At 33.9% G+C, this 10,834-nt stretch overlaps 1 long non-coding RNA gene across 1 annotated transcript; it reads left to right on the forward strand.

The window, feature by feature from the left end:
* Positions 1–5,450: 5,450 nt before the first annotated feature.
* On the forward strand, positions 5,451–8,157 carry LOC127868261 (uncharacterized). Its single transcript, XR_008044043.1, has 2 exons — positions 5,451–6,141; positions 6,514–8,157. It is a non-coding gene; the product is annotated as an uncharacterized LOC127868261 (long non-coding RNA).
* The last annotated feature ends 2,677 nt before the right edge of the window (positions 8,158–10,834 follow it).

Raw genomic sequence — 10,834 nt, forward strand, 5'->3', positions numbered from 1 at the left:
ATTCTGTCATATTATAATTATTTACACAAATGTATGTTTTATTTTCATACAAATATGGTATAGTGACTGTGATATATAATGGAAGATATTGCTTCTTAATGTCATGCTTAAGCAATCCACTGCAAAAACAAAATGTCAACAAATTAAAGTGATCTTATTTCATTTTCTTTGAGGCCAAACTAAAAAATATGTCTGGTCCAGGCGAATCTGGGTCGTTTCGCCCTAATTCCCTTTCGCCCCTGAGTCGTTTCGCCCTAATTCACACTCGCCCTGAGTTGTTTTGCACTAATTCCTGGGTTGTTTCGCCCTAGTTTTTAAACACACAAACTACATACAACACTACGGCGAATATCTTGAGATCTAAAGATGCAAACTGGCTTAAAGTTTATAAAAACAATATAATGCCTCTATAATATCTTCTTTAAATGTTTCTGTGCTAGTAATTAGCCAATCATCTGATTACATGTCTTCCGATCTAAGTTTGTTTGATAATTGTAATTGGTCCCGACATTATTTTAATTGGCAAATCAACGCATCATACCTCTGCCAAACTAATTAATCGTAATACTTAGTTTGTAACATAATGTATCATTATGTTCCGTTTATTGATTGCAATTAAAATAAAACGGATAATTGCGCAATCATCAAATTTGTAATAATACAATAATCTTAATTTCTCATATATAATAAACAAATAGTAAGAAAGAATCATTTGCAAAACCATAATATTACATAACAATTAAATAAGGGCCAAACGACCAATGGCGAAACGAACTGAGACCGGTCCAGGCTACCTACCCTATTTTTTATTTGGCCAACCCTAATTATTTTATTTCATTTTAAGGTACACATTATGTCGGGTATGAAAATTATTGTATTTTTAATCAAATTATGCCCAGAAACACTGGTCAAGAGTTGAAACTGCATGTAATTTATAGAAAATCATTAGAAAAAGCAATACATACCCAGCTTCACAATCACACCCAGCAGCATGAACATTTCCAGTGACTTTGGACAAACAAGCCCAAGCACAGTAGTCCTTTTTGTTCTCCTTCTGTGTGGGGATGGAAGGTATGACACATGCTTTGACATAACAATGCATAATGGTCCTGTTTATTTCATGGAACATAACAGAATGTACATGTCCATCTGAATAAAACACTTTTGCCTTCAACTGTCGTTTGGCACCACTTGGCTTGTCATCATAAGTCCTCTGATTATTGAGCACAAGGTAATTATACAAATCATTGTCTGACAAATAGGGAATGAGATTTACATCACTGCTCCATCCACTTGTAATCGATTTCACTTCTGGTAACTTCTCACCTAAAGGGGTCAATAATCTGCTTCTCGTTGTTCTGTAGCCAAATTTTCATCCTGCAAACGCAGAACTTCCAACGGTTACTTCCCGATTTCAAAACTACCATTTAACCTTTCTATCAGTTCTTTCTTCGATCCAGATACAGGCAACTTGTGCTGACGTAAATGTTGTCGTAACTGAGCACAATTAGCTTTGATTACATCGAAATCTTTATCACTGTTGTCCATCGCTTTCAATTTAGACGCCATCTTTAATAATTTTGCTCACCGAAAGTAGACGAAAAAGTAACGACAACTCTTGTGAATACTTTTCAAGGGAGAGAAATCATGTTACCGAAAGGGACTATATGTTGTCTATTTCATAGGTTATTAATTAGTTTGAGTCAATTAGAGATTTTCCAGTTTAAATGAAAAAGTACATGTTATAAAATGGTGAATAAAATCAAAACAAGGCTGGTGACCCTATATTTTTATTTCATGTTTCATATAGTATTTGTATATAGTACTTGAATAATATGATTATAGGTGCTACCTAATTTACGGGCAAAAGCTTTTTAAGTTTTTTTGATAACCATGTATTTTTAATAAATATATGGACATGATTGTGTTCAAAATATTATAATTGTTGCAATAATTAAGTAATGCATTCAAAAAAATCAATCTTAAAACGAGTTACATGTTCCTAGCTTAAAGGTGCCTTTTCACAGATTTTGGCATTTTTTAACTTATTCATTAAATGCTTTATATCGATAAATGTAAACATTGGATCGTAAAAGCTCCAGTAAAAAATCAAGAATAAAATTAAAAAAAGGAAAAGAACATTGCCCGGACCAGGTTTCACCAGTGACCCCTGGAGTCCTGCCAGAGTCCTGAAGTAAAAACGCTTTAGCCTACTGAGCTATTCCGCCGAGTACATTTACCTGACGTATTTTATACGTTATATAAGCAATCTTCGTAGTTTCACAAAATTTAACGACAAAAACAGAACTCTCCAAATTATTCAATCGTTTTGCGTTGCAACGCTTTATAATTTTTAGGCTTTAAAATCGTCAAAAGATGCATATAATGGCTATATTAGACCATGGTAAATGTTCAGTATAACTGTTTCCTCACAAATATCATAACTAAAACGAAAATTTGCGAATCTGAAACAAATTTTTTCAATTTTGTCAATTTACCAAAGCGTGAAAAGATCCCTTTAAAGATCTAGCATCTTATTTTTTTTTGTTTTCTATCCACAGGAATTTAAAGCTGGTTCGGTGTCTGTGGTATAGTGGATGGGGTGTCTGCTAACTGGCTTAGTAACTGGGAGGTCTCTGTATTGATCCCTTAAGTGGGAGCATTCTTAAGATAACCCTAAAGACATACTATGGCATACCATTTGGGTTGAAAGTCAAGAAGACCTACAAGGTAAAAAGAGAAATGTACGTCGAAGTACAATAATTGTACGTTGACATACAAATATAAAATACACTTGGAAGTATATATTTGTACGTCAAAGTACAATTTGTACTTCGACATACATGTTTGTACTTTGACGCACACATTTTCTGAACAGCCAATCAAAACACTTGTCTCTTGAGCCGCTTTTCCTTCAGATTTATTCATAATAAATGTTTATAATCTCTTTTTTAATTGAGGACAAACTGAATAAAAATATCAGAATGGCAAAAAAAAAACACATAGAAGTTTCAAGTATTTAATGCATTGAAATAGATTATATACAAATTTGAAGAAGATTCAATTGTTACCTTTTAAAAATTAAAATTATTCAGCATATTGTGAGTATTTATTGATCATGCGGAGCGGAGCATCACGACCGTCCAGCACATTACTGTGTAGGAAATTCCCAACGGAAACCAAACAGTTACCAAACATTAACGGGATAAATAATGTATAATAACATATAATTTATATTTAAGTTGGTTGTTGTTATTTAGTTCTCAATTATAATTCATAAATAAACCATTGTTTTTTAAATAAAATATACCAAGACCAGGAGCTCTCAACAGGACAGTTCTTCCCTCAATATCTGCTGCAGACGAATACCAAAAATGCACCGCTCGCGACCGGAATTAGGGAATACACACCGGATGCTGGATTTCAGTATTGTTATTTTCGCAGTGGTGACCTCCCTTTAAATTTAAGACCTCTAAACAACGCTGGGGTTAATGATTTTAACAAAGAAGGTTTTTTAAATATATATTTTTATTAATTGATTAGGATAATAATAAAAATACCCGTCTGTAGATCTGCCATAGTCATTAGCACTTTTCTATGGAATTCCATAGAAAATACTATGGAATTCTACGGAAATCGATGGAAATCCATGGAATTGGATGGAATTCCATCCACTTGCCAATTTTCCATCTGAAGCTGTTATGGAATTCCACGGAATCTCGACTAAAATTCCATGCATTTCCACGGAATGTATGGAAAACACCATGGAAAGTTGGACTTAGCCATTTTTTTCAACGGAAATCATTATGGAAAATAACTTATACATTTTCTTGGATGGAAATCAATGGAAAATAACTTAGAAAATTTTCGCTGGTTGTCTGAAATGTATTTGTAGTTTAATACATGTATGAATTTATTTGCATCATGTATTTTGTATTTAAAAGAAAATGCAATAAAGATAATTATAAATTTGTTCTAGAAATTGGAACAGTTCTGGAACTGTTCCATATTTGTGTTCTAAAACGTATGTTCTGGAATTGTTCCAAAACAGTTTTTTTAGAATAAATCCAGAACATTTGTGGAAAATGGCTTAGGACTGAAACTGTTCCAATAATTTCAAAAAACTTTTTAGAACATTTCAAGGACAAAATATGGTCGAGAAATTTCTAAAAATGTTTTAAAATGTAGTTCTAGAACACATCTAGAACGCTTTAAGAACCAGTAAGTTCTACAAAAGTTATAATGGGGAATAAGAACACATATAGAACACCTTACACTTACAAATAGCCAAATAGACTTCATAGTAGTGACAGCAGCAGCAGCAGTAGTAGTAGTTGTTGTAGATGTAGTAGCTGTATTAGTAGTAGTAGTTGTTGTTGTTGTAGTAGGTGTTGTTGTTGTAGTAATTGATGTAGTAGCAGTAGTGTTTTTTTATATCAGTAGAGGTTGTGGTGGTAGTAGTAGTAGTAGAAGTAGTAGCATTAACAGTTTCTGTAGCAATAGTAGTAGCAATAGAAGTAACAGTAGTAGCAGTTGTTGCAATAGTAGCAGTTGTTGCTGCTGTTGCTGCTGTTGTTGTTGCTGCTGTTGCTGTTGTTGTTGCTGCTGTTATTGTTGCTGTTGTTGTTGGTGGTGTTGTTAATGCTGTACTAATTAAAGTAGTAGTTCTGCAGATGTAGGAGTAGTTGTTACTTTCAAAGCAATTTCTACAAGTTTAAATTCCTTAACCCTGTCCAAGTGGTATACACACTGTTTTTTCTCAATATCAAACTCAGCCAGTCCAGGTTGTCAAATAACAATCTATCTGATAACCCCAGCGTGTGCTTTGCATCAGATGTTGGGTATGTTTGCTGCAAATCTATTGGTTATAAGATATAACAGCCTTTTCTAATTGGCTGAATTCAAATACAGAAAGTTTACCTGTTAGATTGAAACATGAAACATGGTGGACAATGTACTGGTTTAACTTGTTAAAATAAAGTTAAAGAAATTTAACAAACAGAAGAGTTCATGAGTTTTTCCATTAAAAACACTTTCTTAAAATACTTATGTATTTATATCATTTGGAAAGTGACACGAAATATTGCTAAAGAGTGCAGATGCATACAGTGTTTGAGCAGTCTGTCTAGGAATAGAACAACAACTGAAGGTTTGTGATTTTTATTATTTCTAAATATTCCTTTAAATTTAATCTTCTTATGACATTATTGTAGACCTTTTTATGTGATATTTGAGGTTTTAGTATGGCATATATTAGTTTAAAAGCAGCTGTCAGCCAAATTTTCACTTAGTGGAGTTTGCAGGTTGAAAAAGGAAGTAATAAGACCTATGTGGAGAAATTAATAATGTTGAATGTAGTATCGGAATTTTATCATGCAAGGTTATAGAACTGAGGCTAAGGAAGTTTTGTACTGTGCATGGTGAGCACTCAATGCTCATTAATGGTGTTAATGTTTATTATTATCCCCCGCCCTAGGCAGAGGGATATTGTTTTGGCGTTGTCTGTCCGTCCTTCCATCCTTCCGTCTGTCCGTCTTTCCATCCGTCCGTAGCCATATCCTGGAAGTGCTTTGGCAGATTTCATTGAAACCTGGTTCGAGTATATATATGGATAAGAGGATGATGCACGCCAAATGGAATTGTACACCATCTGTTAAAAACGGGGTTATGGCCCTTTGTATCTTTAAAAAATGCTTGTTTGAGTGTCAAATATAATACTTATGTGTCCAGAAGCATATTGGCGGGGGATATCAATTCAACGTATTTGCTTGTAAATAAAAAATTAAACCAATGGAATTGGTTTTTAGGTATCTGAGTGTGCATTTTCATACCAATAGAATTACACATCATTCTAATTATAGCAATAATAAATTTGTACTAATCATACCAACAAATTAAGTTATGCTTAGTGCTTTGCGATGTATTCACTTTGTTTTTAGTTCTCTTTCTAAAGACCATTTAACACCTTAATATTTAAAACAATTCATGAATTACGTTCCCTATACATTTTCATTATGTGCTTTAATTACCATTGACCAGTTGATGGAAGAATACTGCAGAGTTTGGCAGGGAAATAATCCAACAGCAAAGCGGCTCATTAAGCGCATTTACCTAGAGGACTTACAGGGCCACAAATTCATGGTAAATATTGTCATGCCCTGGGCTAGATAAGTTATTTAATGTTAACCACCTGAAAGTATTTTGTCTTTTTGGAATTCAATATATTGGTCTAAGTCAGTTACACTTTTCTGGATCCTGGGATAACTTTAAAAGTTCTATGTATTTTTTCATGAAACTTGAAACATGAACAGATGACAATAAGGACATTTTGCATGTCATTTCATGTTGTTTACAATGCAAGAATTCTGGTTGCTATGGCAAAAAATATATTTAACAAACTTAAAATAGTGAAGTTTAACAAGTAGGGGACCATATTGCTTTGAAATCTCTTGTTATAGTTTGAATGTAAATAACTCTTTGCTTTAGACATTTTTATGATTTTTTATTCTGTAGAGCACATGTGAGCAGTATACAATTGTACCTCATACCAAAAAGGACCCGGAGGCAGTGACTGGTGTTCAATATTCTCAGAAGAAAAGGAAAATGGCAGTGGAAGACTTGGACAAACATTTTTAAAAACTAGCCTCTGTGTTAAGCCTTGCAGTCTGTGGCTGTTGACATGTTTTATTTTGGTAAATTCTTGTATAAAAAAGACCAGTTATTTATTTTGTGAATTGTATTTTGTGTTTGTTTTTTGTCTTAATTTATTTGTTTTTTTTTAATTTAGGAATTTGAAACTTGGATAATTGAATAAAGTCCATGTTCAACAGTACTGAGCATAGTATAATAAATAACAAATTTACAACAGTTGTTTATTTGTTATGTATTATTATTAACTATGCTCAGTACTTGAAAACTGGCTGTCTGCATGGGAATTTGTTTTCTAGAAAGTTGGTTTCAGACTTAAATATTTGAAGCTAACCTTCGGAACTTTTCTAGAATTGCACTGGAACACATCAACTAGAACTGAACTTCTGTTATCATACTGAAAGTGTTCTAGAATTAATAAGGAACAGTTGTTGAAAGTTAAAATTTATGTGAAAAAACTTTAGAACAATTGTGCGTGATGTGTGTGTGCATGTAATTGTGTGTGTTTATGAACATACACTTCAAAACCGTTATTTCGAAGTCGTCGGGACCGTTAAAAAAACTTCGGATTAACTATAATTCGAAATAAACATTTGACAGAAGACTTCTTTGATTCTGTGAAAATAAAACGTTGTGGAAGTCGCATGGTTCGGTTACACGCTTTCTTAAAAGCGTAAACAAGTCATATAGCAATAGATTTCCACTTGTAACAAACGGAGGAATAAAAAGATCCTTTTTCTTGTTTTTATTTTTGTCTTAATTACAGAACATATAAAATATAACGAATAGCACAAATTATCAGACATACAAACATATGAATACATTTTCGGAAATGAATTAACTTTTTTTAACTAATACGCAATGTCTCTCTGAACACCAGCTTTCGCACAGACGACAAAGGTGTAATTATTGGCTTTTGACGTGCCACGACAAGGTGTGAAAATACGCTCAGTATTTTGCAGTTTTGACTTCGGATTAAAGATTGATAATAAGGTGGGAATTATAGTGTTGGGACCGACTGAATCACTTCGAAATAACGATTTCTTCGGTTTAACGAAGTTCGGATTAACAATGAAATTTTATATTAAACAAAGAAGAACCAAAATCGGGACCCGAAAAATACTTCGAAATAACGGTGACTTCGGATTATCGGTGTTCGAAATAACGGTGTTGAAGTGTATGTGAGAAAGGAAGTATACTTGTAATAAGAGAAATGTAAAATTCTACTTTTATGTTTTATATTGTGCCTTTTATAAGTTTTTCTTTTCTCACCTGTATATGCCGTCATGTTTATGGATGTGTTTTTGAATGTGTGCATGCATGCCTGTGGTTAAGAGAGTTGGTACTTTATGAAAATGTAAAACCACTCATTTTTGAATATGTACTGTGACTGCATGTGTGTGGTAAATGATTGATGCCAGATCTTGTTCTTGTTTAACTTCTATGATGAAACCTTTAGTTACATTCACATTTGTTTTTCAAAATCGATAAAATGCCTTTGATCTATAATCTGTTTTTTTTCTATTTTATTCCAGCTTTTTATTAAATTCCATAGCTTTTCACGGAATTCCACGGCATTCTATGGAATTCCACGGCATTCTATGGAATTCCACGGCATTCTGTGGAATTCCACGGCGTTCTATGGAATTCCACGGCGTTCTATGGAATTCCACGGCATTCTATGGAATTCCATGGCATTCTATGGAATTCCACGGCATTAGATGGAATGCCACGGAATTCTATGGAATTCCACGGCATTTTATGGAATTCCATCCCATATCAAGTCCCTCTTCTGTTTTTTTTTCACTTTTCCATTGATTGCATGGAATCGGATGGAAAGTTAGTGCCAATACTCCACGGAATTCCATCTAACAATTTCCATAGAATTCCATATGATTCCACGGCAGATCTACAGACGGGTAAGGTGCAGAGTTGAACGAATAAAATAAATTCGAGACTAATCTTATTCGATTAATTGCGTCGGGATTCAGGCAATACATTTTAGACGGGTCATATTTCTGAACATTATGTTTGAAAGAAGTGAACGCGAAATTTAGTATAGCAGTCTTTGGTATTTGGCTTTTTCCTGTAACGGTGTTAGGCCAGGAAACAGGAAAACAAGAAGAAAAACAAAAAATCGCATTTGGCGTTGAAAAACATATAATACAATAACAGAGTATGATTCGCTACACAATAATCACTACCATGATGTATTTTTTCTTGAGGAATGCATCTACGTGTCATGTAGCGTTTGTCGAAGTGCCTAAGTTGCTCCAGCGGTCTTTGATTTTCCATCGCGAAAATAGATGATGGCAGGAATTATTTGACTTGATAGCCTATAAGGTAATGTCTCTCTGTGTTTCAGAAAATTGATACAAATAAACGGTCAATGCCTTTCGGGCTTTTGCCCGTATAAATTGTTAACAAAATCTTTTTGGTGGAAAAAAAATCAGCAAAACTGCAGCAACACCCCTTAAGTACTGTGCTTTTGTTGAAATCTCACTGCAAAAACCTGGGGGTGTTTGAGGTCGGGTAAATGAAATTTTCTTAGAAGTTGCAAGACTTTTTTTTATTCCAATGTCAAAAAGAAGCCATGTTCATATTTAAATTAAAACTAGGCTTGCAAAATCTAAAATAAAGCAAAGAAAGGAAAAATGCTATAACATTTGGCGGTTTCATTATGGGTCTCTATGGCACATTATGGGTCTCTATGGCAGCATTGGCATTTGATTTAGTGTAAAATAACCTCAAGCATAAATTAAACGTATTCGAAGGCGTCAGTCAATTGAACGCGTATTTGTGTTCCGAAGCAACCCACTAGTAGTTTTATCAATTAGAAAAGTAAGAGAATGTTACCTTTTCATCTTGAAACTGTTTATTTGATTGTTAGATTGGTAGATGATTTCCCGCAAAAGGTTATAAATTAACCTCCTTTTGAAGAACGTTGCTTACATCTTTAACAAGTAATAATTTTTAAGTCGAGACGGCAAGTTGAGTCGGTCTCAACTGAAATGATATTTAAAGGGATCTTTTCACAGATTTTGGCCTGTATTAAAGTTCATCATTAAATGCTTTATATTGATCAATTTAAACATTGGATCTAAAAAGCTGCAATAAAAAACAATTATAAAATTAAAAAAAAAGAAAAAGTAACCCTCAACAAGGCTCGAACCACTGACACCAGGAGTAAAAGTCTAAGGCTTAGACCACTCGGCCATCCGTGCTCATAAAATGAATGATGTATTTTATACTTCATATAGCAATCCTCGTAGTGTCACATAATATAACGACAACAACAGAACTATCCAAATCAGTAAATCGTTTCGCGTTGCAACGCTTTATTATTTTCATGTTTGTAAATCGTCAAAAGATGCAAATAATGAATTTTTAGAGCATGTTAAATGTTCAATATTACCGTTTCCTCACAAATACCATAACTACAACGAACATTTGCGAACCTGAAACCATTTTTTGTAATTTGCCAAAATACCAAAACGTAAAAAGGCCCCTTAATATTATAATACATGTATAGGTATGTTTAATTAAATGGTGACTGCAAAATTGCGAACCGTCTGTTCTTTTTTCTGGGTAGGTTTTATTACGCAACATTTGTCGTGCATTTACATCGTCGATACTCACGTTCGTTGTTACCTGCTATTCATCTTGAAATTGGTGTATGTTGAATTTTGTCTCGCTCTGGAACAACTGGTCTTGATTCAAGTGCGTAAAGCGACGTCCCAGATTAGCCTGTGCAGTCGGTCTGTGATTAGCCTGTGCGGGATTATCTAGAACGAAACTTTACGCACATGCATTAAGCCCCGTTTACCAACAGCGCGGCGCAATTCTAATGGCCGTTTTCAAAAAAGTTGGGGACGTGCGGAATACGCAACATACCTATTTAATGCAACGGCATTATGATGTAAGTACTCTAAAGGATATATGCTTCAAATACACAACTATACCAAATCGTTATTTATTGTCCGATTTCCTATGCAGTTTGTTTGCATGTTGCTCTGTTAACATTTTCTTTTTAAAGCTTATGTTAAGTGTGTTCACAAACTGGTGCTTTATGTAAACCGATTCTTAACACAGACACAAATAAAATATAAAAAAACTGGAAAACTGGACTTCATGCACGGGCTTCCAGTATCGTCCCGTGTAAGTACGTGTGGGCTTCCGTTTAATG

The sequence above is a fragment of the Dreissena polymorpha genome, chromosome 2 (genome assembly GCF_020536995.1).
Source record: "Dreissena polymorpha isolate Duluth1 chromosome 2, UMN_Dpol_1.0, whole genome shotgun sequence".
Taxonomy (NCBI): Eukaryota; Metazoa; Mollusca; class Bivalvia; order Myida; family Dreissenidae; genus Dreissena; species Dreissena polymorpha.